General features: G+C 49.2%; 1 protein-coding gene and 1 non-coding gene across 26 annotated transcripts in view; one reads left to right on the plus strand and one right to left on the minus strand.

Moving 5' to 3' along the window:
- The first annotated feature begins 25 nt into the window (after window positions 1-25).
- The window catches only part of GATAD2A (GATA zinc finger domain containing 2A), a 118389-nt gene continuing 91209 nt past the window's right edge, over window positions 26-27205 (plus strand). For 17 of the 25 annotated variants that reach the window (XM_078361889.1, XM_078361898.1, XM_078361891.1 and 14 more), the window contains exon 1: window positions 26-363. The gene's annotated coding sequence lies outside the window, so the exon portion shown is untranslated. Of the gene's footprint in view, window positions 364-19936; window positions 20282-27205 lie in introns of those variants that run through there. The other 8 variants (XM_035286111.3, XM_035286109.3, XM_035286112.3 and 5 more) reach the window with 2 other exon arrangements.
- Window positions 16253-16385, minus strand: LOC118150371 (small nucleolar RNA SNORA64/SNORA10 family). Its single transcript, XR_004738478.1, has one exon. It is a non-coding gene; the product is annotated as a small nucleolar RNA SNORA64/SNORA10 family (small nucleolar RNA).

Consider the following 27205-nt stretch of genomic DNA (forward strand, 5'->3'; position numbering starts at 1 on the left):
CCCGGAAGTGTGCGAGGCGAAATCTGCCTAGCAACCGGGGAAGCCGGGCTGTGAAGCGGGCAATTTCAGTGTGAGACTGAGCGGCGAGACCGAGCTGCGGCTCCGAGCGCGGCGCAGCGGCTCCTCCCGCTCGGGGTCAGCGCCCCGGCGCGCGCACGCGCACCCCCGCCGCCCGAGCGCGCCCCGCGCCGCCCGCGCAGTCGGTCGGTCGGTCGTCCGTCCTGTCGCCGCCGCCACCGCTGCCGCCGCGGGCACCACCTGAGGGAGTCGCTTCCGCGGGACGCCACAGGACCTGACCGGACTGCGCCGCCCGAGACCGTCCCGTGGCCTGGCTGCCGTCGGCGGGGGCGCCGAACAACTTCGGTGAGTGAGGGGCCGGCGCCGCCGGCGGGTCCCGGCTTCCGGTGTCCCGGGCTCTCTGGGGCTTCCGCTTCTCCCGCACCACCTTCGCCGAGCGGACTCCCTTCTTTACAGGAGCTCCCTCTCAGGGGAGCCCCATGCTCAGGGGTCCCCCGTCTCTCTAGGGAACCCCATCTCTCTAGGGGACCCTCGCCTCTCTTGGGGACCCCCACCTCTCTAGGGACCCCTCGCCCCTCCAGGGGACCACCTCTTCTCTAGGGGACCCCCATCTCTTGTAGACCCCGTCTCTCCAAGCAGAGGACCCCATCTTTCTAGCGACCCCTACCTCTCTAGGGGACTTTCTCCTCTAGGGGCTCCTGCTTCTCTGAGGGCTGCGTCTCTCCAGTCAGGGGACTTTGCCTCTCTAGGGGACCCCTGCCTCTCTAGAAGATCCCCATCTTTCTAGGGTACCCCTGCCTCTCTAGGGGATCCCAACTCTCTGGGGATCCCTGCCTCTCTAGAGGATCCCCCACCTCTTTAGGGAACTCCGTCTGTCTAGGGGATACCCGCCTCTCTAGGGGACCCTCGTCTCTCTCTGGGACCTGGTCTCTAGGGAACCCCCGCCTCTCTTAGGGGAGCCCTGTCTCTCTAGGCGACCCTGCTTCTTTGAGGGGACCCCCCCTTATCTGGGGCTCCCCTGCTTCTCTGAGGGGAGGGGACCCCCTTATCTGGGGTTCCCCTGCTTCTCTGAGGACCCCTGTCAGAGGGAACTCCCATCTCTGAGGAATCCGGCCTTTGAGAGGAGCTAATTACCTTCTTTGGGGTGCCCCAACTCTTTGAGGAACCCCACTTTTCTGAGGGGATTCCCTCCTTGTAGGGTCCCTCCACTTTTCTGAGGAACCCACCCCTTTGAGGGACCTCTGCCTCCTTAGGGACCTTCTTCTATCTGAGGACCCCTACCTCTGAGGGATATCCCTTTCTCTGAGGGACCCCTGCCTGTTTGAGGGGAACCCCCATCTCTCTGAGAGAACCTCTGCCTCTCTGAGGGTCCCCTCTTTCTTCAAGGGGCTCTGGCCCAAGACCCTATCCTCACTCATCTAAGGAGACCCCTGCTTCTATTAGGATATACTTTCTCTAGGGATCCCCCACCTTTTGGGGACCTCTGGGAAACCCCTGCTTCCCTGGGGGACCCCTCTTTTCAGAAGACATTCCTGCTTTTCACAGGAAGCCCTACCCCTGTGAGGGGACCTCCCCACCCTGGCTTCTCAGCCGTGGGGGGGGTCCCACACTTTTCTGACTTGTTCTCCTTTTTTTTTTTTTTTCCCGAGACAGTCTCACTCTGTCTCCCAGGCTGGAGTGTAATGGCTCACAGCAACCTCCACCTCCTGGGTTCAAGCAATTCTCCTGCCTTAGCCTCCAGAGTAGCTGGGACTACAGGCACCTGCCACCATGCACAGCTAATTTTTATATTTTTGTAGAGATGGGGTTTTACCATGTTGACCAGACTGGTCTCGAACTCCTGATCTCCGGTGATCCACCATGCCAGGTCCCCCTACTTTTTGATCAGTGCCTTCACTTTCCTGGGAGGGTCCCCCACTTCTTTGAAATGCCCATCTGACCAGATCCTTAGTTATCTGATGTATACCCCTACTTTACCAGTATCCTACTTTTCTATTTCTTCTGGGTCCCCTAATACTCTGTGGTTGCTACAGTTTTCTGAGAGGTCCCCAGTTTCTCCAGAGGTTTTCCTCGTAACTTGTGATGTTCCACTCCTGTAGGATCCTCACACCTCTGAAATGTGTCTCCCTTTTTCCAAGATATTTCTTCTCCTGATGGGAAACACTGTGGCTCTCTTCACTTCTTTGAGGGGACCCTCCAAATTCCATGGGGTTCCCTCCCACTTGCCTGAAGGCATTCCCCCTTTCTAGAGGTTTTCCTTCTGATTTTCTAAGGGGAAAACTATCCTTGTAGCCTTCATGTCAAGCTTCTCCTCTTTCTGTCTGTGGCACCCACTGGCGAGAGCAGAAATGTACCCCTCCTTCAGTCTTTGTTGCCACTCTAGGGGTATTCTCTGGACTTCTTTTTTTTTTTTTGAGTTGGAGTTTCGCTGTTGTTACCCAGACTGGAGTGCAATGGCACAATCTTGGCTCACCGCAACCTCCGCCTTCTGGGTTCAAGCAATTCTCCTGCCTCACCCTCCCGAGTAGCTGGGATTACAGGCACGTGCCACCATGCCCAGCTGATTTTTGTATTTTTAGTAGAGACGGGGTTTCACCATGTTGACCAGGATGGTCTCGATCTCTTGACCTCGTGATCCACCTGCCTTGGCCTCCCTAAGTGCTGGGATTATAGGCGTGAGCCACCACGCCCGGCCTTGGACTTTTATCTCAGTTTCCAGGGGCCTGGAGGATTTTGTGGCTGGAGAGGAAAGAGAGGCAAAAGGCATTATTTCCTCATGTCCCTCTAAGACCTGCTAGATTTGGGGGAGCAGGAGCTGCTACTAGATGACCACCTTAGTTACTCCATTTTCCAGCCGTGGGACCATCACAGTGTTGTCAGGCTTTTATGACGACAAAAGGGACAAGGCAGAAACATTGTCTCCCCATTATCACACTGTCAAGCTGTGGGACTGACCCACTTCCTGTCCCATCCCTCTGTCCTCCCTTTGCATAGTATAACTTAACCTTCTCTCCCCCTGCTGAAAAAAGAAAAAAATAAAAAGAAGAACGCTCTCCCTCATCTCTTCCTGTTGCATTTTCGCTCCTGAGAACCCCCTTGATTCAACCCTCGACCCCAGTTCATAGGCCACTTTGGTTTAAAAGACAGAGCAAGAAGCAGGAAACGGGTCACCTCAGATCCAGAAACAGTGGAAGGGAGGCAAGGGACAGGATGATTTGATGACATTTTTGTCAGTTTTAGGTGACTTCAGCCTGGCCCAGAAGGAACTTTTTACGTGGCGTTTACAAATGTTGTATGTACTTTTTTTAATGGCCCACCGTGTATTCCAAGTTCACTCCAGTAGCTAATTTTATCTGCTTTGCCAAACGCGGAGCTCTGTGGAGCCCAAGTAGATGAATGCTGGCATTGAGAGATGGTCCAAAGGACAGGAATGAACTCAGTTTGAAACCTGAGTAACATGTAACCACTTCGTGTCCACGCATAAGTCTCAAGCTAAAAGCGTGGGGAGAGTGTGACTGAAGCGGAGATCTGAAGTATAGGCTGCGCTCGTGTTTGCTTTAGTGTTTCAACAAGTTCTTTCCTCTGACTCCACTGGAACTGCAGTTCACTCTACAGTTTGACTGAGGGCAGTCTCTCTGCTGTTCGTTTCCATCTGGGTCTTGCTTAATTTGAGTCCTTTGTGAAGACTCCTGCCGAGGCTATAATTTGAGTTCTAAATCTGTCGGTGGACCATGTGGACACAAGTTTCAACTCGAGCTATTTTCTTCTGGGGAGAAGTGCTTGGAGACTTTCCTGGGCCCTCTGCTGCTGGGCTAAGTCAAGTCCAGGCAGGAGACTGCTGCAGACCTGCTTGCTGTTCTCCTGCCTCTTCCTGGTCAGTTGTAGGCCCTGCCCTCGGGGGCAGGGAGAGATGGTGGAGAGCTTGGGGCTGAGATGAGGGTAGAGAAGTGCCAGCACATGTTTACTATTTTATTTTTTTGAGACAGGTTCTCACTTTGTCACTCAGGCTGGAGTGCACTGGAGCACTGCAACCTCTGCCCCATTGGCTTACATGATCCTCCCACCTCAGCCTCTGAAGTAGCCAGGGCCACAGGTGCACGCCACCATGCCCGGCTATATTTTTGTATTTTTGGTACATCTTAACCATGTTGCCCAGGCTGGTCTCGAACTCCTGAGCTCAAGTGATCCACCCGCCTCAGCCTCCCAAGGTGTTAGGTTTACAGGCGTGAGCCACTGTGCCCGGCCTATTATTTTAAATAAAACCCATAGGACCAGCAGATGGGATGTTAAAAAGGGAATGGGCAACTTTGAAGTCAGAAGGACCCAGTTCAGATTCTGGTGCTGCCCTTCTTAGTTGTGTGGCCTTGGACAAGTAATGGTACAAAATGGGCATGTCGTTAACTTTTGAGGGAACACATGGCTGTGAATATGTGTGAAGATGCTTACTCATGACGGGAGGTGCTTCCTAGATGGATGAATGAATGAATCCGCCATGATGAACTGGAGGTGGACAGCACAGCTCCTGACACACAGTTGCTGTGCGGTAAAGGCTGCTCGTTGTGCTCATGAGATGAGGGTCCTGGCCTGTGGACTCCCAGACGAGGAAGTGCTTGATATTCTGCCAAGGCTAAAAATGCCTGAAAAGAAAGAAACTTGGTATGTCTCTTGGAAAACCCACTCCCCCCTGAGTCTCTTAGCAAGAGTGTTCCGTGTTCTGATACCAGATGTGAGATGGGTTTGCTGTGTGGCAGGGTGTTTGTGTTTCTCTTGGCCTTGGCATTTCCTCCTGTAAAATGGGGTAATTTGTGAATTAAGGGCAAGTAGGGAGCTGTATTACTCTAGTTAGACCACAGGGAAGATAGAAGATTATCATGAACTTGAATAATTGTGGGCAGAAAAAAAATACATGAACTATGTAAACCTAAGGGATCATATGCATATTATGAGACTGCTTGTGTGAGTGAGTCTCGCAGTTACCTGGTGAGTGATCTGTTCTTACACTTTAGAACCTTGAAAGAAGAACCATCCTTTCATTGCAATAGATCAGATTTGGGGACAAAAGGCTGGGAAAGTGATGTACAAAGGCATTTGACGCCACACAATAGTAGTACTTTGAGAGGGCCAGTGTGTGGCTTAGTGCCCACAAGGAGATCAGAATTCACCTCAAGCTCCCAAGGCCCAGAGGGCTGTGGAGATGCTAACTCAGCTTAGAGGGTGGGGTGGGGGGGGGCAGTGGAATAGAGGGGAGTGGACAGGACATTTAAAAATAATTTTTTTTGAGAGGATTTTTTTCTTAACAATTAGTGAAAGCCATAGAATCATGGCTGGTGAGGTAGGCCCAGCCTTCTTCACTTACTAGTATGGGAACAGATGGCATTCTGCCCCTGACGGCTAAAACCCAGGAGGAAATAATGGCTGAAAATCTGACTGGGCCCCTGATGTGCTGCTCCTGTGTTTGAAGAGAAGGCTATGTTTTTTTGTTTGTTTCTTCCTGGAAATATGCCCTCTCTCTTCCTCCTTCCCTCCTTTCTCTTTTTCATGCGTGCATATACAGACACACACTGACTTTGGTATTGAAGCAAAGAAATATCCACCAATCTTACATTTCTTTCAGTTCTTTGAAGGACAGTTATGCCATTACATGGGAAAGGAGCAAAATTTATTATATTTAAAAAAGTAGGAACTAAGGTAAACAACTTTAAAGAGACCACTCTCCCTTTGAAATTGTGCTGTCTCTTGTGTGCCATAGACTTCACTCTGGTGGATGGTGGCGCCACCATCAAGTCTCTGTCTAACAGGAAGTTTCTTAAACTTTTTTTAATTGAAGGATCCTTTCAGCAATAAAAAACCTTGGATAGTTAGAAATGATATTGATCTAGGTACATTTATTAGATGTAATGTAACGTGGTTATCTGTTGGTGGGCAGCTCTAAAAGGCATGTGGGTCCAAACACTGCCCAGCTTCTAACTCTGGACAATAAAAACTGTTGATTTATGGAACTGAAATAGCTAGGGAAGTCAGGGTTTCCTTCCTGTTGGAGACAGCACTGGGGGCATTAAATCCCTGTGGGACCTTGATGATAAGAAATAAGCTGACCTCTTTTGGAATTGGGAAATAACTACTGTATCAAGTGGTTCCATCCAAATGAATGGATGGTGTTATTTTTAATTTCTAGTATTAAGTTCGGCCTTTATCCTCTCTGAAACTTGACTGCCTTTGTTTATACTTGTGTATCTTTTGAATAAGAGGTTTTTTTTCTGGGTTTTTTTTTTTTTTTTTTTTTTGAGATAGGGTCTCACAATCTGCCATCCAGGCTGGAGTGCAGTGGTGCAATTACAGCTCACTGCAGCCTCAACTTCCAGGCTCAAGTCATCCTCCCACCTCAGCCTCTTGAGTAGCTGGGATTACAGGCAGCCGTCACTATGCCCTGCCAATTTTGTAATTTTTGTAGAGACAGGGTCTTTCTATGTTGCCTAGGCTAGTCTTGAACCCCCGGGTTCAAGTGATTCTCTCACTTTAGCCTCCCAAAGTGTTGGGATTACAGGTGTGAGCCACTCAGGCTGGAGTGTAGTGGCATGATCTCGGCTCACTGCAACCTCTGCCTCCTGGGTTCTAGCAATTCTCTGCGTCAGCCTCCCTAGTAACTGGGATTACAGGTACCTGCAACCATGCCTGGCCAATTTTTGTATTTTTAGTAGAGCTGGGATTTCACTATCTTGGCCAGGCTGGCCTTGAACTCCTGATCTCGTGATCCACCCTCATCGTCCTCCCAAAGTGCTGGGATTACAGGCGTCAGCCACCACACCCGGCCAAGTTCATTCTTTTAAATCGGCTTATAAGGGGCCAGGCACTGTAACTCAGGCCTGTAACCCCTAGCACTTTGGAAGGTTGAGGCCGGCAGAGCACTTGAGGTCAGGACTTTGAGACCAGCCTGGCCAAAATGGTGAAATTCTGTCTCTACTAAAAATCCAAAAATTAGCTGGGTATGGTGACACATGTCTGTAATCCCAGCTACTCGGGAGGCTAAGCACAAGAATCGATTGAGCCCGTGAGGCGGAGGTTGCAGTGAGCTGAGATGGAACCACTGCACTCCAGCCTGAGTGACACTGAGACTCTGTAAAAAATAATTGGCTTATAAGGGACAAGTGAACACTCACACAAGAGCTTTACTTGTGTGGCCATAAGCTATAGCGTGTGTGTTTTCTAGTGCAATTTACATTAACAGTTAGAAAGTGCTAAATCTTCTGGCCCATGTAACTTCTACGCCAACAGATAATTCAGAAATAAACATTCTCATGGCGAAGATGAAACGTTTTCACGCTGGGTGATGGGGTTCTGGAAGTGAGCAGGACTGACACAGTTGGCCTTCCAGCAGCTTACGTCTTAGTTGAAAACGAGTAAACAACTCGTTGCATGAAAGAATATTGTGGGATTTCTTTAGACTGTCCCTAAGTGCTGCAGCTACCCTCATTGGGAGCTTCAGGTGGAGTTTCTTGGAGGTTTAGAAGTGAAACCTCACTACCTCTTTAATTTCCGCACTGGGCTCCTGTTTCCTGTCTCTAAAAGGAGACCGAAATTATGGCATTTTCCCACTTGATTGTTGGTAGTAGTTGGTTCATGACCACTGTGGCTGTAATCTTGGGGAAACAAGAGAGAAACTGGGATGGTTATGGCAGGGAGCATTTTCAGGTTCTTCCTTCTACAGTCACTCCACTCTATCGCCCAGGCTAGGGTGCAGTGGCAATCTCAGCCCCCCTTTTTTTTTTGAGATGGAGTCTCGCTTTGTTGCCCAGACTGGAGTACCATCTCTGCTTACTGCAGCCTCTGCTTCCCAGGTCCAAGTGGTTCTTCTGTCCCAGTGCTCCTGAGTAGCTGGGACTACAGGTGCATGCCACTAAGTCTGGCTAATTTTTTGTATTTTAGTAGAGACGGGGTTTCACCGTGTTGCGCAGGCTGGTCTGGAACTCCTGAGCTCAGGCAGTCCACCCGCCTCAGCTTCTCAAAGTGCTGGGATTACAGGCATGAGCTACCACGCCCGTCCCAGGCTTTCCTCTTATACTGGGACTGGAAAGGTGCTGTTTAGACTTTTTTATGTTGGATGAGGCTGGAGGTCTTAGATTTGATAGGGGCTTTTCTTAAATGTATCTTCGAGAGGTGGGCCGGAGAGCAAGTCTGGATATTCATTTTGGGCACAGCCTCCACTGAGAGACGAAGGTTGTAAGAAGGAAAGTTTCTGGTTTTTTTTTTCTTCCACCCAAGTTCTGGCTCCGGTGGTGGAGAGGCAGGCCCAGGCCGGAAGTGGGCGTGGACAAGTAATGCAACTGTGCATGTGACCAGGCTCCCACCTCTGGGCTCTGTTGCCCTTGGGAAGTGGATGCTTGCTCCCTCCTAACTTCCTGTTCTCCCTCCTTACAGGCTGAGTTCTTGGGCCCCAATTTGAGCATAGAAAATACGTTTAAGGCGGGGCACGGTGGCTCACACCTGAAATCCCAGCACTTTGGGAGGGTGAGGCAGGCGGATTATTTGAGCCCAGGTGTTAGAGACCAGCAGGGCCAACATGGCAAAACCCCGTCTCTACTAAAAATGTAAAAACTAGCTGGGTGTGGTGGTGCACGCCTGTAGTCCCACGTACTCAGAGAGCCTGAGGCAGGAGAATTGCTGGAACCCGGGAGGCAGAGTTTGCAGTGAGCTGAGATTGTGCCACTGTACTCCAGCCTAGATGACAGAGTAAGACTGTCACAAAAAAAAAAAAAAAAGAAAGAAAACAAATTCAAGTTTCCTGTTTTTCCTTGGTAAGCTGCTTTGTCAGAGCTGGGAGCCACCAGTGGACCTGTGCTTGCCAGTTTTGGGGTCTCAGCTAATGCACCCACAAACTCAGAGGCCTATCTGGCAGGGTGAACCAAAAGATGGTTTCTTGTTACATTATCACAGTGTGCCCCTCAGGACCTTGTCTGCACCAAGAGCTGTCTGGAGGTGTGTATGGAACGTAAAGAAGCCGACAGTAGGTAGGCCCTTCAGGAAGAGTGTGCTCTTGAAGAATGGTTTGCAGTTACTTAAGGCTTACTGCTTTATAAAAGTACCATGGGAAGCCCTGTGCTGTAGAAACTTTACAGCCAAAAAACCTTGGGCTTGATCCTGATTCTACCACTTGCTGGCATGTGACCTTGGAAAAATAGCCTAACTTCAAGTGGCCTACTGTTTCTTTTCTTTTTTTTTTTTTTTTTTTTTTTGGCGACAGAGAGCTCTGTCGCCTAGGCTGGAGCATAGTGGTGCAATCTGCGCTCACCACAACCTCCGCCTCCCGGGTTCAGGTTTCTTCCGCCTCAGCCTCCTAAGTAGCTGGGACTACAGGCCCACGCCACCACACCCGAATAACTTTTTGTATTTTTAGTAGAGAAGGGGTTTCACCATATTGGCCAGTCTGGTCTGGAATTCCTGACCTTGTCATCCACCTGCCTTGCCTCCCAAAGTGCTGGGATTACAGGCATGAGCCATCGTGCCTGGCCCGTGGCCTACTTTTCTGAGTCTGTTTCCTCAAGATTAAACTCAAATCCTTGTTTGTGGGCTGGGATGGTAAACATACAGCAAGCGGCCAGACTGTTGTAGGTGCCTTGTAAAGGTAGCTTTTAAATCATTGTGTTTAGGCTGACTGTTTCTCATGAGGTTGGCACCCAAATTTGGACAACAATCTGTGGGTGTTGATATTGCCCAAGAACAAACCAGTCTACACTGGGCCAGTGGGCTGGGCATGTCCCAAGACCAGTGATCTGGAAGGTCCTGGGTTGGTTGATTTCTCCCAGTAAGATTCCTTAGTTCATTGTAGCTTTAACCCCTGCAGCATCACCTTACTGTACTCACCATATGGACTTGTGGTGCCTCCTAAAACGTGATGGAGTAACTGGGAAAAAGGCTCAAACCTTGACCTCAGGTGATCCGTCTATCTTATCCTCCCAAAGTGCTGGGATTACAGTCATGAGCCACTGCGTGACCTACTTGTTAGGTTTTTTCTTTCTTCTTTTTTTTTTAGACAGGCTGCTCTCGACCTCCCAACCTCGTGATCTACCCACCTTGGCCTCTCAAAGTGCTGGGATTATGGGTGTGAGCCACCTTGCCTGGCCATTAGGTTTCTTTTTTTTTTTTTTTTTAAGACGGAGTTTTCCTTATTACCCAGGCTGGAGTGCAATGGCGTGATCTTGGCTCACAGCAACCTCCATCTCCTGGGTTCAGTCAATTCTCCTGCCTCAGCCTCCTGAGTAGCTGGGATTACCAGCACGCGCCACCATGCCCAGCTAATTTTTTGTATTTTTAGTAGAGACAAGGTTTCACCATGTTGACCAGGATGGTCTCGATCTCTTGACCTCATGATCCACCCACCTCAGCCTCCCAAAGTGCTGGGATTACAGGCTTGAGCCACCACACCCGGCTAGGTTTCTTAAGCAGCTAGGCGTTCTGAGAAGAGGCATAGCAAGGGCATAGGCAGGGACCTAGAGGTGAAAACAGCCAAGTGAGTTCCCTTGACCTAGCCTCCCAAAGTGCTGGGATTACAGTTGTGTCACCACACCCAGCTAATCTTGTGTTTTTAGTAGAGACAGGGTTTTTCCATGTTGATTAGGCGGGTCTCAGACTCCCAACCTCAGGGAGTCCCGACCTCGAAGTGCTGGGATTACAGCTGTGGCAACACACCAGCTAATTTTGTGTTTTTAGTAGAGATGGGGGTCTCTCCATGTTGGTCAGGCTGGTCTTGAACTCCTGATCGCAGGTGATCCACCCATTTTGGCCTTCCAAAGTGCTGAGATTACAGGCATGAACCATCACACCAGTCAAAATTCTTAATACATCACAAGTTTGTTGTTTTTTTTTTTTTTTTTTAATAAGAGACGCGGTCTCGCTATGTTGCTCAGGCTGGAGTGCAGTGGCTATTCACAGGCGTGATCCTACTGCTGATCAGCATGGAGGTTTTGACCTGCTCCGTTTCCAACCTGGGCTGGTTCACTCCTCCTTGGGCAACCTGGTAGTCCCCCGCTCCCGGGAGGTCACCATATTGATGCCAAACTTAGTGTGGACACTCTATCAGCATAGCACACTACAACCTAGAACTCCTGGGCTCAAGAGATCCTCCCACCTCAGCCTCCTGAATAGCTGGGACCACAGGCATGCGCCACTGCACCCGGCTTTTTTTTTTTTTTTTTAAGAGACGGGCTTTCACCATGTTGGCCAGGATGGTCACAATCTCCTATTTACCCCGGCCTTCCAAAGTGCTGGGATTACAGGCGTGAGCTACCATGCCTGCCCTTTATTTTTGTTCTTTTTTTTTTTTTTTTTTTTGAGACAGTCTTGCTCTGTTGCCCAGGCTGGAGTACACTGGCACCATCACTGCAGCTTCGAACTCTAGGGCTCGAGCCATCCTCTTGCCTCAGCTTCCCAAATAGCTAGGACTACAGGTGCATACTATCATGTCAGGCTAGTTTTATTTTATTTTTATTTTTTTATAAGGCAAGGTTTCACCATGTTGGCCAGGCTGGTCTTGAACTCCTGACCTCAGGTGATCTGCCCACCTTGGCCTCCCAAAGTGCTGAGATTACAGGTGCGAGCCACCGCGCCCAGCCCTAGTTTTATTTTTTAACTTTGTTTTAGAGACAATACTGTGCTGCCCAGGCTAGTCTCGAATTTCTGGGCTCAAGCAATCCTCCTGCCTTGGCCTCCCAAAGTGCTGGGATTACAGTCATGAGACACTGTGCCCTGCCTAGAACAACGTAAACCTACTTTCGGCCGGGTGTGGTGGCTCATGTCTGTAATCCCAGAACTTTGGGAAATTGGGGTTGGGCAGATCACCTGAGGTCAGGAGTTTGGCAACATGGTGAAACCCCGTCTCTACTAAAATACAAAAATTAGGCCAGGTGCGGTGGCTTACCCCTGTAATCTCAGCACTTTGGGAGGCTAAGGTGGGTAGATCATGCACGAAGTCAGGAGTTCAAGACCATCCTGGCCAACATAGAGAAGCTCAATCTCTACTAAAAATACAAAATTAGCTTGGCGGGGTGGCAGGCACCTACAATCCCAGCTGCTCAGGAGGCTGAGGCAGGAGAATTGCTTGAACCAGGTGGCAGAGGTTGCAGTGAGCCAAGATCATGCCACTGTGCTCCAGCCTGGACTACAGAGTGAGATTCCATCTAAAAAAAAAAAAAAAAAACCAAAAAAAAAAAAGAAAAAGAAAAAAACAAACAAACAAAAAAACCCAAAACCTTATATTTTTTCTTTTTTTTTTTTTTTGAGGCAGGGTCTCATTCTGTTGCCCATGCAGGAGTGCAGTGGCAGTAAGTAGTGACACAGCTCACTACAGCCTTGACCTCCCAAGCTCAAGCCTGCTAATTTTTGTATTCTTTTTTGTAGGGATGGGGGTTTTGCCATGTTGCCTTGGCCGGTCTGAAACTCCTGGGCTCAAATGATCTGCTGACCTGGGCCTCCCAAAGTGCTGAGATTACAGGTGTGAGCCACCTTGCCCAGCCAATTTTTAAACTTTCACTGCAGTTTCAGAGTTTAGCCTTTATAGTTAACCTCTCAAATTGTCTCTATTCAAGGTTAACTTTTTGACCTAAATTTGAAATAAATATCTTACTCTTCCCAAAACAGGAGTTGGTTAGATATAGAATTGATTATGTGGGCATGCAAGAGGGCATGGTTGTTTATTATCAAGCTGTGAAAGAGAAAACAAACTAGAAAGGCACTCCACCTGGTTTTTAAAAATAAATTATGGGCACTTCACTATAAATGGGGGTTTGGGGAGTACGCATCCTGTTAGGAAAAAATTTGGAAGGAATGTTTTCCCAAGTTGGAAGATCTATCATTTAACAAATGGGGAGTAGGGTGTGAAATAGATGCCAAGTTTTGAAAATAATGTTTTTCTGCATGTCCAACCAAGGACATTTATTAACCGATGATGTGACTAACTCTATGCTCCGCAGGTTGAATAGGCTGATCTCTAGACTCGAGGCTGTCATGTAGCCTTTTTGTTTTACCTGGTAGGTTTCTGAAATCTTTAATTCATAGGAAACAGTTTACTTCCTAACTAAAATTGATCCAAGTTAGGTGGGATTTTTTTAGAAACCATATGTAGACACAAAAGAGATATTCCTTGCCAACTAGTGACACATGGCAGATGAAGACAGAGTGGGAGATACACTTCCGGTTCAGGACAGCCCTTTCTAGCAGTTTGTACTTAACCCTTTAGGGGAGCATTCCTGCTCAGAACCTTGGAGAAGCAGGACAGCGCCAGGGCCACATAGTGACTCACTCTGGACAGAGTCTGCCTAACTGCAGATGGAGCCTGAACCCCGCGCTGCAGAAACACTCAGTGTAAGGAATAGTGGTTAGAAATGACATTCAAAACAAACACAGGTTGACAAAGTGGACCATCCCTAGAGAGTTACAGAGCTTTTCAGCATGAACAATGGGGATGGGGACTACAGGGGCTGCTGACCTGTGTCCCACAGACTCCTGATCTAGTGTGAGAATGTCATGAATGCAAAGATGCCCCTTGTAGCAGAGGTAATGCATTGGAAGTATTGTATTTTTCATAAAGCATCACTGTAAGAGTCCCTGTAACTATTTTCTGGTCCCTCCCTGAAGAAAGAATCAAGAGTATCAAAGTATTAAGGAAATAAAAATCACTTAATTAATCTTTTCCTTTCCTTTCCCAGCCAATTTCATTGTCATCTCACCATGTAAACATGAATTTGGGGTAAAATAAACTTTAAAATGATTGTCCCTTAGAGATTGTTGTTATATTGTCCCTAAACTTAATGAAAACAGTTGTAAACTTTAGGGTACTAAAAATGCAAAGTACAGGAAGTAGGAGAGGGAGTGGTGACTCCTGCCTGTAATCTCAGCACTTTGGGAGGCAGAGGATTGCTTGAGGCTAGGAGTTTGAGACCAGCCTGACCAACATGGTGAAACACTGTCTTGACTAAAAATACAAAAATTAGCTGCTGTGGTAGCACGCGCCGGTTGTGTCAGCTAGTCCAGAGGCTTCTGCACAAGAATCACTTGACCCCCAGGAGTGGAGGTTGGAGCGAGCTGAGATCACACCATTGCACTCCAGCCAGGGCAACAGAGCAAGACTCTGTCTCAAAAAAGAAAGAAAAAAGAAAGTAATTAGTGCTCTTTTTTCATAAGGGTAATTAAAAGAAAAAAATGTGTACTTTTTGTGCATGTGTGTACTTCTTATTTTTGGCCAGGCTGGAGTCCAGTGGCACCATCTCTTCTCACTGCCTCTTGGGTTTAAGTGATTCTCCTGCCTCAGCCTCCCGAGTAGGTGGGACTACAGGCACATGCCACCATACCCGGCTGAGTTTTTGTGTTTTTATTTGTATCTTATTTATTTTATTTTAATGTATTTTTTTGAGACGGAGTTTCGCTCTTGTTACCCAGACTGGAGTGCAATGGCGCAATCTCGGCTCACCGCAACCTCCACCTCCTGGGTTCAGGCAATTCTCCTGCCTCAGCCTCCCGAGTAGCTGGGACTACAGGCACGTGCCACTGTGCCCAGCTAATGATTTGTATTTTTAGTAGAGACGGGGTTTCACCATGTTGACCAGGATGGTCTCGATCTCTTGACCTTGTGATCCACCCGCCTCGGTCTCCCAAAGTGCTGGGATTATAGGCGTGAGCCACCCGCCTCTGCTGTTTTTAATGCCTGGGACACTCATCATAACTCATCCCTTAAGAGCTGGCTCAAATGTCAATCCACAAAGATTTCCCAGACCCCTCTGGGAAGGAAGCTGTCCCTTCCTCTCTGATTCCTCAGTCTTTCTTGTTTTGTTTCCGAGACAAAGCCTTGTTCTGTCGCTCAGGCTAGAGTGCAGTGGCTCCATCTTGGCTCACTGCAACCTCTGCCTCCCAGGTTCAAGTAGTTCTCCTGCCTCAGCCTCCTGAGTCGCTGGGATTACAGGTGCCTACCACCGTGTCCAGCTAATTTTTGTATTTTTAGTAGAGACAGCATTTCACCATGTTGGCCAGGCTGGTCTCAAACTCCTGACCTTGTGATCTGCCTGCCTCAGCCTCCCAAAGTGCTGGAATTACAGGCATGAACCACCGTGCCCGGCCAATTCCTCAGTCTTTCTTATGAATGCATTTTCTGTATTGAAATCATTTTGTGTCTTTCGGTGGCACCAGCCTGTCAGCTTCTGGAGTAGATGCCTGTAAGCTTCTTGGGCTGCAGAACCCTTGGGATGAGTGGTCTCTCAGTTGCCAATCAGCGTTTATCACGTTAGTCATCTTGTATGTTGTCCACCAAGAACTTCAAAGAAATTTTCTGATTTCTGTTCAAGTATAGTACCTTGAACATTCAGTAGGTGATGCTACTCTTTTTCTGTAGTTTCACACGACTTTGGAGCCTTTGGCCAATTTCTGCTATAAAAACAGACATGAACATGGAGTTTGACCCCAGTTTCTCTTCTTCAGTCCCTGAGTTGTGTAGGGACAGGCTCAGGTGGTGTTTAGAAGCTGTGAGTACACTTGAAAGATTAGACTATTTTCCTGTGGTTAAGGTAGAAAGTGGCCTATCTATTATTAGTGGGATGTGGTATATGAAAGACAACGAAGTTTACAATGAATTTGGAAGATTTTTTTCTGTTGTTGTTTTGAGACAGGGTCTCACTCTGTCACCTAGGCTATAGTGCAGTGCCACAATCATGGCTCACTGCAGCCTCACTCACTCCTAGGCTTGAGTGATCCTTCTCTCTCAGCTGCCTGCTTGGCTAATTTTTTTTTTCTTTTTTTTTTTGAGACGGAGTTTCGCTCTTGTTACCCACGCTGGAGTGCAATGGTGCGGTCTCGGCTCACTGCAATCTCTGCCTCCTGGTTCAGGCAATTCTCCTGCCTCAGCCTCCTGAGTAGCTGGGATTACAGGCACGCGCCACCGTGCCCAACTAATTTTTTGTATTTTTAGTAGAGACGGGGTTTCACCATGTTGACCTGGATGGTCTCAATCTCTTGACCTTGTGATCCACCCGCCTCAGCCTCCCAAAGTGCTGGGATTACAGGCGTGAGCCACTGTGCCCGGCCCCCCGGCCTTCTTTTTTTTTTTTAAGATGCAGTTTCACCATGTTGGTCAGGCTGGTCTTGAACTCCTGACCTCAGGTGATCCGCCTGCCTTGGCCTCCAAAGTGCTTGGATTACAGGCATGAGCCACCAAGCCTGGCCTCTTTTTTTTTTTTTTTTAATGTTTTTACCCCAAAACTGTCATACTCCTAAGAATACGGAGGCCATTCTAGGCGGTTCTGTTGTGCATTAGGAGAGCCTTTCTTTGCCTCCCTGAAAACATGCCAAGCACACACTGGACTTGTGTGATTAAGGGGAGCTGAGAGGCCAATTTTTCCTTTTTTACAGAGATGGGATCTCACTGTGTCATCCCGGCTGGTTTCAAACTCATGGCCTCAAGTGATTCTCTCACCTTGGCCTCCCAGAGTGCTGGGATTACAGTTGTGAGCCGCTGTGCTCAGCCTGGAAGAGAATTTTAACTAAATAACAGGTGTTTTGAAAGTACATTATTAACAACTGCTATCACTAAGTTTTGTTTGTTTGCTTTTTTTTTGACATGGAATCTGATGGCTCTGTCACCCAGGCTGGAGTACAGTAGCGTGATCTTGGTTTGCGGCAGCCTATACCTCCTGGGTTCAGTGATTCTCCTGCCTCAGCCTCCTGAGTAGCTGTGATTACAGGTGCATGCCACCATGCCTAGCTAATTTTTGTATTTTTTTGAGACAGAGTCTCGCTCTGTTGCCAGGCTGGAGTACAGTGGCATAATCTGGGCTCACTGCAACCTCCGCTTCCCAGGTTCAATCAATTCTCCTGCCTGGAATTCCAGTCGTGAGCCACTGTCCCCAGCTAATTTTTGTATTTTTAGTAGAGTTGGGATTTCACCATGTTGACTAGGCTAGTCTCAAACTCCTGACCTCGGGTGATTCACCCGCCTCAGCCTCCCAAAGTGCTGAGATTACAGATGTGAGCCACTGTACCCAGCTGTCACTAAGTATTGAGTATCTTGTTTTCAAAGCAAAGAGAAAACTTTTAGAAAACATGGTTCTGGCCCTAGTCGTCTCTTAATTAGAGTTTCTTCAGCTTTAGAATGGCATCTGAAGGTGATTGCATCATATTTCATAATTACCCAGCTGAACTATTTGCTGTTTAGTCCAGCACTGGGCACTGAGGCAGAAAGGTCTTTAATCCAAACAGCCTCAGCATTCACCCAGCCTGAGCCTATGGGACCCCAGGCAGATCCGGATTCACTGCTACTTATCCATCTACCCTCCTGGCCCCTCTTGTCCTATGACAGAATAAACCCTGTAGCCCTGTAGCTATTTCACCCCACCAGCATACCCCCCAACCCTCCTACTTCCCACCTGACTTTCCCATCTGAGAAGTTGGCATTTCTCTCTGGAGCAATCCACTTTTCACCAGTGCACCCCTAAGTCCACAGGGGTGTGTCATTAATATGTTGCAGTTGATGCCTCCCTCTTTAAAAAAAAAAAAAAGGTGGTTGTCACCTTGGTGACTCACATAGGGCTTGCCAGCTCAAACTCTGGAATCTGTATGTCTCAAGTCTCAGGTCTCCCACCTGACTACACTTTGCTCTGTTTGTAGTTAATTAAATTGACATTAATCAAGACCCAGGTGAGGAGCAGTGAGATAATATTTTGCTTGTATTGCTTTAATATACATCATCTGATTCATCATTGTAGCATAAAGCAGTTTTCAAAATATGCAGCCACCAAGTTAGCGTGAAAAACCTGGATATTTGCCCTAAACTATACTTGCACTTGGGACCAGGGAGCTCTCTGAATTCCTGTACCAAGTCACCTGTTTGAGAATAAGACTGTTTTGTTCGTTTGGTTTCTGAATTTGAACTTTGAATTTCTTTTTTTTTTTTTCCCTTTTTTAGATATAGGAAACAATGAATTTCTTTGTAGCAAAGCAAGTTACTGACATAACTGGGTCAGAGAAAGTGATGGGGGGGTCAACAATTTGTATTTTGTATCACTTTTAGGTTGAATTCTCTTTAGGCCTATTGGAGGTTGTACCTGATGCTGCATTAAGTACTGGGAAGATTTTGGGGTATATGTGTGGGAGGGAAATCAACTACAAAAAGTTAACAATTGTATGTAGAACTCAACACAGAATTAAAAAGCAGATTTTTTTTTTCTTTTTATTGAGACAGAGTCTTGCTCCTGTTGCCAGTCTGGAGTGCAGTGACGCATTCTCCGCTCACTACAACCTCGCCTCCCGGGTTCAAGTGATTCTCCTTCCTCAGCCTCCCGAGGACCTGGGATTACAGGCATGCGCCACCACACCCAGATAATTTTTGTATTTTTAGTAGAGATGGGGTTTCACCTTGTTGGCCAGGATGGTCTTGATCTCTTGACCTCATGATCCACCCACCTTGGCCTCCCAAAGTGCTGGAATTACAGGTGTGAGCCACCACACCTGGCCTTTTTTTTTTGAGACAGAGCCTCACTGTGTTGCCCAGGCTGGGGTGTAGTGGTGCAATCTTGGCTCACTGCAACCTCCGCCTCCTGGGTTCAAGCAATTCTGCATCAGCCTTCTGAGTAGCTGAAATTACAGGTGGGTGACACCACGCCTGGCTAATTTTTGTATTTTTTGTAGAGATGGTTTCACCGTGTTGGTCAGGCTGGTCTTGAACTCCTGATCTCATGATCCACTCACCTTGGCCTCCCAAAGTGCTGGGATTACAGGCATAAATCACCACACCCGCTGAAAGCAGCTTTTTTTGAACTTTCTGTTTAAGATGACATACAGCAGAAAAATAATTATTTTTTTCTTTTTAGAAAAAAAGTTTTGTAAAACTTGTTCTATATGAAGTGTTTTTTCAGTTTACGGTTGAGACCCAGCCATTGGTAGGTGTTACCTTGATTCTCTTTTCAAATGAAGCAGAATGGAAGATAACAGTACCTTGCATGTGGTAAATTTATGTTTGGTGAAACTTTTGTTTCAGTTGTACATATAGATGTATTAGGATATATGATGAAACATTTTGTCACCACTCTTCAGGAGTCTAGGTGTCCTATCAGGAATTGTTTGTTTTAAAACAACGTGAAGAGAGGCGGTTTTGGGGATTCTTCAGAACCTGATTTTGGTATTGAGAGCCGCCTTGTGGTACTAGATTTTCAATGAACTTGATAAAGTTGTATTTTGCTTTTATGTAGTTTAACATCTCCAAAGTCCATTCTCTTTCAGGTTTTCATTCTGTCTCCTGTGTTTCCGCCTTGTCACTGGAGAGGGAAGGGTGCAGATTTGCTTTCTTGAGGGGGGTTCACCTCCCAGAGGCACGAGGGCAGATTGGGAGGTAACTGGAGAGGGAGAGCAGTTATCCCCAAGTGTCTTAAGGTGGGTGGGTCTGGAGATTTCTTTGTAAAACTCTGTTCACTGCGCTGGAGAAGTGATCGTTCAGCCGATCCACACCCCGCCCTCCCCACAGACACCGGGGCCGAAGTTCCCGGAGAAGAGCTTCTGCGTGACGACCCCGCTGGGGTGACATTCTAACTCGCGTTTCAAAGGCAACCCTGAGTTGCTTGAGGTCGCCCAGCTCAGCTGGCGCGAGGTCAGCAGTGAGCGCGTGTGAGTCAGCCCTGGGTGCGGCCCGCCCGACTCTGCCGCCGGTGAGCTGGCGACGACCCCTCGGCCTGTGGAGGGCGCTGGGACTCTCCAGGGAGGGAGCCAGCCGGAGCCGGCGTGGGAAACCAGCGCGCCCAGCGAGGTGTCGCGTGGGAGCGCGCCGAAGAGGGGCGGTGCTTCCGGGGCGGGACCGGCTGACCCCGCCCCTTCGATCAGGGGCCCGCCTTATACGCCCTGAGCCCCGCCCACGAGCTCCTCCCTTCTCGTTCGGCCCCGCCCCTCGGTCTCCGGGCCCCGCCCAGCCGGGCGCGGGCGGGCGGCGTCGCCTTTAAGAGCTCCCCGGTGTTTTGGGGGCCGCGGGCCGGGCGCGCTGACCTGGTGCGCATGTCCCGGGCGGTGACGCCGGCGCCGGGCTCCATGTGTGCGGCCGAGGGGCGCATTATCTGGCCGGCGGCGCGGGCGGGCGGGCGGACCGGCGGAGCGAGCGCCGCGGGCCCGGGCGGCCCCACAGGCGGAACGAGCGCGCGCGGCCCGGCGCCCCCGGCTCCTCCGCCGCCCGGCCCCGCGGGCGACCCCGGCCCCGCAGCCCCACGAACCCGCGCGCTGCCCTAGGGCCCCGCCGACCCGCGGCCCGGTAAGTTCTGGACCAAACTTGGCGGGGGGCGGGGGCCGGGGACGTGCGGCTGAGACTGGAGCGGCGCGGGCCGCGAAGGGTCGGGGCCTCGGGGGGCTGTGAGGGACCACTGTAAGAGCGTGGAAAAGTGAGAGCGAGCGAGTTCTACTCCTTGTATTCTGGGAGCGTCTTCTCTGCGCTGCCCTGGAAAGTTCCTCGCCCCGAGGCGGCCCGGGCACGTGGGGGCCGCGCGGGGCGGGGGTCCCGGAAAGTCGCGGCTTCGCCCCGCTTCCGTCTTGCGCTTCCTGCGGGGTCGGGGGAAGGGCTGGGCCGCGAGGCGCCTCTTCCGAGCAGTCGGGACGGGTGGGGGCCGCGGGCAGGCGGCACGTGGGCGCGCGGGGCGGGGGTCCCGCTCGAGGGCGGGGGTCCCAGGCGGGCAGGGCAGCAGCGCTGAACCCCGCGGCGGCGGCGGCGGCGGCGGATCCCGTGTCAGAATAAGAGTCCCCGCGCGCCCACGCCTGGAGGGCCGGCCCTCCCCCTCTCGCGCCCTTCCTGCCTGACCCCTGGGAGCCGCGGGACCCTTCCCCCTCTCTGATCTCCAGCCTATCTCAAGGCCCGACACTTTAAATTTGCCTCCCCATCTAGGCGGTTGCTTCATTGATTTCTTTTTCCCACCTGGAGTGGGTCGGCATCAGTGACTAGACAGCGGCAGCTGGCCTTTTAAAGGGATTATTGCCAAGAATCGGAATTGATCACTTCAACAAGGAAAGGCTTATGGGCAGGGCCCAGGCTGAGAGCCTGACGGACACTTGGAGTGTGCGCACACTGGGACCCAGAAATGAATGGTGACCCCTCCCTTAGTAAGTGAATGACAACCCTTAGGTGCTTGTTTCTGCCCTGCCCTGAGAATTTTGCACAGGGCAAAATTTTGTAGGTCTGACTTAACGTCTTCATGTGTATAGTTCATCCTTATCTTAAGAGCTTTGAATTCTTTAGATCAAAGTCCGAGTGAGTCACTTGAGCCTTTAATTTTCTGTCTTCCTACCGGTTTACTTCTTTCAGTTTGCTTCGAGTACACAGGGCTGGTTACATCTCTGGTTCTGTGTGCCCATTCACACAGTGACACCTCCTGGCTGTGGCAGCACAGAAACTGAGAGACAGACAGCCCTCTGTGCCGGTGTCTCAGTCTTGGACTTACTTGTCCTCTTGACTTACTTATTCTTCTTGTAGTCGTTACAAGTTTTCTTTTAAACTAGATTACAAGAAATAATGTTTGCCGGCACCAGTTAACATGCTAAGAACAGTAGCTTGTGAGACCTGACCACAAGCTGTGGAGGAGGGCTGATAGCTCATACTAGCCCTACTATGTTTTAAGCTCCTTGCGCAGACGTATTCGGTGCCCATAACAATCCGACGGGGAGTAGAGGAGTATTATCTGCTCTTTACAGATGAGGCAGTTGGGGCTTCTGGAGGCCAGGCAGCTTGCTCGACGCCTCTTAGAGTGGCAGAGCTGAGGAGCCAGCTCTTGGTGCTCCAGAACCCACAGATGCTGCAGTTTCCAAACCCCGCTGAGCATTTCCCTGGCGCTTCTAAAACACAAGGCTGTTTTTTTGTCCAGGCTCCAGGCCACCTCTGTTCGAGGAGGTAGGGGATAATCTGGTGACATGGGGACACCATCCTAGCTCTGCTTTGTTCTAGTGGAGCAGCGTTATCAGCTGGATTTTAAGGAGCCGGGAACCAGAGTTAGTTGCCACTTTGCATTTCGTTCTTCAGCTTGGGACTCAGAAAAGTTGGCCCTTTTCTAGAGGAAACAGTTTATAGAGTGTGGGAAATTTCCAAGGGATTTTCTAGATCCTCTGTCTTCAGTTACTCCCTCCCCTCCTTCATCTTTCATTTCTTATTTGTCCCCTAAATTCCAAAGCTGGTTTTTATGAAGATTGCTTCTCATCTTGGAAGGGCTGTAAAGAATGGGAAGACTTGTGTGTTAGTGATTTGGATGCATTGTGGGTTTCTTTTTTTTTTTTTTAAGACAGTTTTGCTCTTGTTTCCCAAGCTGGAGTGCAGTGGCGCAATCTTCGCTCACTGCAACCTCCGCCTCCCGAGTTCAAGCGATTCTCCTGCCTCAGCTTCCCAGGTAGCTGGGATACCAGGAGCCTGCCACCACACCCAGCTAATTTTGTATTTTTAGTAGAGACTTTTGGATTTCTCCCTTGATCAGGTTGGTCTCTAACTCCCAACCTCAAGTGATTCACCCACCCCGCCTCCTAAAGTGCTGGGATTACAGGCATGAGCCACCACACCTGGCCTTTTATTATTATTATTTTTTGAGACAGAGTCTCGCTTTGTTGCCCAGGAGTACAGTGGTGCATCTCGGCTCAGTGCAACCTCCACCTCCCAAGTTCAAGTTATTCTCCTGCCTCAGCCTCCTGAGTAGGTGGGGACTACAGGTGAGTGCCACCGTGCCCAGCTAATTTTTGTATTTTTAGTAGAGATGGGGTTTCACCATGCTGGCCAGGTTGGTCTCGAACTCCTGACCTTGTGTGATCTGCCTGGCTTGGCCTCCCAAAGTGCAGGGATTGCAGGCATGAGCTACTCAGATGACAGTTTTTTAAAATGTCAAGTCATCTCTATTAATGTGTTATCATTTGGCAAATCCTACAATCTGATATTTTGATAGGGAAAAAAATTAATGCTACTTGCAGTAGGGAAAAATCCTGGAAGGGTTTCTACCAAAATGTCAATAAAAGTCTCTACATTAGGATTAGCAAAATTTTTTGTTGTTGTTTTGTTTTGTTTTGTTTTTTTGTTTTTGAGATGGAGTCTTGCTCTGTTGCTCAGACTGGGGTGCAATTGTGCGATCTCACCTCCTGGGTTCAAGCAATTCCCGGGTTCTGCCTCCCAGGTTCAAGCAATTCTCCTCCCTCAGCCTCCTGAGTCGCTGGGATTACAGGTGTATGCCACAATGCCCAGCTAATTTTTTAAACTTTTAGTAGAGACGGGGTTTCACCATGTTGGTCAGGCTGGTCTCTGACTCCTGACCTCATGGTCCTTCCGCCTCAGCTTCCCAAAGTGCTGGGATTACAGGTGTGAGCCACCATGTCCAGCTGGTGTGTATGTTTTTAATGAGGAACCTTTTTTGAGTAATGAAACACGTTTTAAGAACTCTAATTTTCAACTCTTCAGTAGTAGCTCCTCTGACTTGTTTTTTGCATCATTTATTTTGTGAATTTCTGGCATTGCAGGTAGTGATTTCTAGATTCATTTATTCAACAAATATCAGAGTGCATACTGTGCCTCTGACACTGTGCTAGGAATCCCTGCTCAGTGGAGTTTATAGTGAGATTAGTGGGCCAGGAATTGTAATTAATCTTATAAACGTGCAGAAACTTACAGGGATCAAGGAGAGAAGGACGCTGTGACCTGGTGAGCCCAGAAGGGTCTTTCTCCTACTGGGGTCAGAGAACAAGTAGGTGGACCCTCTTGTAGGGGATAAAGCAGGGGCCAGTGAGACACACAGATGGGACCTCTTGGGGTCTTAGATAGCAGATGACTAAAGGATGCCTCTGAAGAATGTGGCTGGGAAAGTTGTAAAGCCATTTTTGAAATGTTGGCTTTTTTTTTTTTTTTTTTTTGGTTATTGTTCTCAGGAGAAAATGAAGAATGACCAGCAGAGTCTTGGATATGTCAGTTCCCAACAGAGAGAAAATGTAACCGCCCTTATGACAGAATTTGGTTAAGGACTGTCAGCATGTGCTGACACCTCAGAGCCTGAGCAGCTCAGATGCTTGTCTGGAGAACTACCTGCTTGGACTCCAGTGTTTCTGTGCCATCAAATGGAACAGGCAGGGCTATTTTCTCTAGACCTTTCCCCCCGATAATTGAGTTAATTTATGCTTGTAGAAAACTAGGAAGATTATGAAATAGGTGAGTGGATGAAGTCTTCTTGAACAGCTGTCCTGGGGTACGAGAGCATCCCTGGGATTTCGTCCTAACCCTTGTCTGGTTGGGAAGCGTGGCAGAACCAGAAGAACGGGTTTGCAGTGCCATGGTTTGAGGCTTACAGAACTATGCTGCCTGCTAAGTGTGGTGGTTTGTTAGAATGGATGCTTTTGAGTTAGCTGTTTCAGGAGGTGACTCTCCACAGTCTGGCCTCAGACGCTGGGTCTTTCAGGTAACAGGACTTAAGTGCTAACTGTGCACAGGTATATCCTTGAATGGAATTAGGAAGGCAGTATATTAAGAAGGTTGAGGTAGAAGAGATCTTGAAGTGGTTGGTGGTTGCATCGAGGCGGAAGTCATGAGACCTGTACTGTCAGAAACAGATGTTTCATTCTGGACACGTCCTGCTTGAGCATGGGCTCCTGAGCATCCCTGCAAACAGGATGGGACTTCTTTTTGTCAAGTGTGTCTGACCGTGGGTGGCTTGCCCCTCCTCCACCCTGTGCTTTCCAGACTGTATTTGTGACCTCTTTTTGTTGGAAATGTAGGTTAGTCTTTTAGAAGACAAAAGAATTTACTCTAATAGAATACCTGCTAGTAGTATCAGGAAGTGATTGGGAATCCACCAAACCCTCTAGGTGTGGGAGAGAGGGGCCCTCGGTGAGAATGTTGCATGTTTGTGCAGTTGCCAGGGCCTCTTGTTGCATCTCTGTGCGCTGAACCCACCTTGTCTCTCCTGAGCCTCCAGAGGCACCCCGTGTTTCACATATGAGTTTGTCAGGGAACTTGCCTTTCTGTTCTGATTTCTAGATTTTAGTGTTCCTTATATGGAAGGGCCGAAGACATGCAATTTCTGAGGATACAGGAGGCTAGCTTCTAAGATAGGATTTGCTGGCAGGAGATGAGCAGAACTCTAAAGGGAGGCTCTCTGCAAGTCAAAGCGGGAGTTTTTGGGGCAGGGGTCAGGGGCGAGGTAGTTGAGCTTCAGGGCTTTCCTGCTGTTTGGCTTCAAAGACAGTAGCTGTGCCTTCGGGGAGGGGTGCAGCCTGTGGTGCAGGACTGGGGAGAAATGCTACTTGTTTGAAGGATTTGTTGAAGAATCCCTCAGCCATTCCTCCTGCAGTTCCATCTCAGGACCTGGTGCTGCCTGGCTGGCCTGACTTGCTGGTTAGATCTTCTGGTTTGAACCTTGAACCTTAACTCAGCCTCGATAAGGTGGTCCATTTGAGCACACACTTCAAAAATAATGCGGCATTATGGTGGCACAGCAGCTTCTCCTCTGCCAAGGAGGCCACTTCCAGTCCAGGGACACCTCCTTTTTGCCAAGTGTGGCCACATGCCTGTTGCTGAGCAGCCTGTCTCTAGTGGCATCCAGGACGGCCCTGGCTTTGCCTTAGACAGCCTGGTGTTAGCTCTGCCTGGCCATTTCCTAGGGAAGGACCTTGTTGAACCTCACCCGTTTTCCATTTCTGTTAAGGGGGTGCTTGCTATTTTCCTGGGAAGGCTGTGTTAGAGTAAGATAACAAGTGCAAGTGATCGACCCCAGTGCCTGTGTTTTCTATATGTTGGAGTTCAGTGAGTGCCGTTGTGACTAACAGATGAGCCAGAGTTCAAAGGCCCGCCTCTTGTGTGGGGGGATGGCACCACGCTCATGGCAAACTGTCACTTTCTTCATGCACGCTTTGAGCCATGCTGGAGTGCATGCCTCAGCTTTGTGCCCCAGCCTATTCCCCTAGCCCCATGTTCCTGAGAAGAAGGCAAAGTCCCCTACAGGGGCTGATAATTGCCAGTATCACCTTGCTCATTTTTCTGCAGGTGGGACCCTCCCCAGCCTTTCTGATTTCAGACTTTGTATATTTTTTCCGCTGCCTTGGGGCCTTCTTGATGATACCGAATGCCTGGCTTGGTTGTGCCCCAAGCCAGGAGGCAATCTCTTTCCTGGCCCGGGGGCTTGCTGATTCTCATCTGTGAGATTGGAAGCTGTTTGCCAGGCACATCTGTCATGGGAGGCTTCCTCTAGGAACTGAGAGGGGTCCCTGTCACGGAGTGGACTCTGTCTGGGGCTGGAAGTTGGTGGTTTGATGGTGCTTGCGGTGGCAACTGGGGGTGCCAGAATGAATCTCATCCTGCTGGACTTGCCTTCCACACTGACAGCTCTCCAGCCAGCTTGGAGTTGGACAGACCTGGCTTTGCCACTGATGACATGCAGTTTACCACTCTTCAGCCTTGGGTGGGTCACCTGGCCTCAGCTTTGTCTTCTGTTGGTGGAGACACAGTATCTTTGACCTAACAGGATGCTGTGAGGACAAGTGGGAAGTGTCCACAAGCAGTCAGAGGTACTCCAACCTTTGCCTCTCCATTTACCTTAGAGCCAAAAAGCTTTCTCCTCACAGATGACAGCTACACGGTGATTCTTGAACACCTCACATCCCCGTTACCACATACAATGAAACACTTGGATTGAGGAGCTAGGTTTTCTTTATAACAGAATCCCACTGCAAGCTAACAACTTGGAGGCCTAAGAGTCACGTCAAGGCTGGGTGTGGTGGCTCACGTCTGTAATCCCAGCACTTTGGGAAGCAGAGGCAGACTAATTGCTTGAGCCCAGGAGTTCGAGACCAACCTGGGCAATATAGCAATCCCCCATCTCTCTCTCTCTCTTTTTTTTTTTTGAGACAGTCTCACTGTCGCTCAGGCTGGAGTGCAGTGGTTGCAATCTTGGTTCACTGCAACCTCCGCCTCCTGAATTCAAGCAATTTGCCTGCCTCAGCTTCCTGTGTAGCTGGGACTACAGGCACACGCCACCATGCCTGGCTATTTTTTTTTTTTTTTTTTTTTTTTTTGTATTTTTTAGTAGAGATGGGGTTTCACCATGTTAGCCAGGATGGTCTTGATCTCCTGACCTCGTGATCTACCTGCCTCCGCCTCCCAAAGTGCTAGGATTATAGGTGTGAGCCACAATGCCCGGTGCCCCCATCTTTTAAAAACAAACAAAAAATTAGCCAG

Source organism: Callithrix jacchus, chromosome 22 (genome assembly GCF_049354715.1).
Source record: "Callithrix jacchus isolate 240 chromosome 22, calJac240_pri, whole genome shotgun sequence".
Taxonomy (NCBI): domain Eukaryota; kingdom Metazoa; phylum Chordata; class Mammalia; order Primates; family Cebidae; genus Callithrix; species Callithrix jacchus.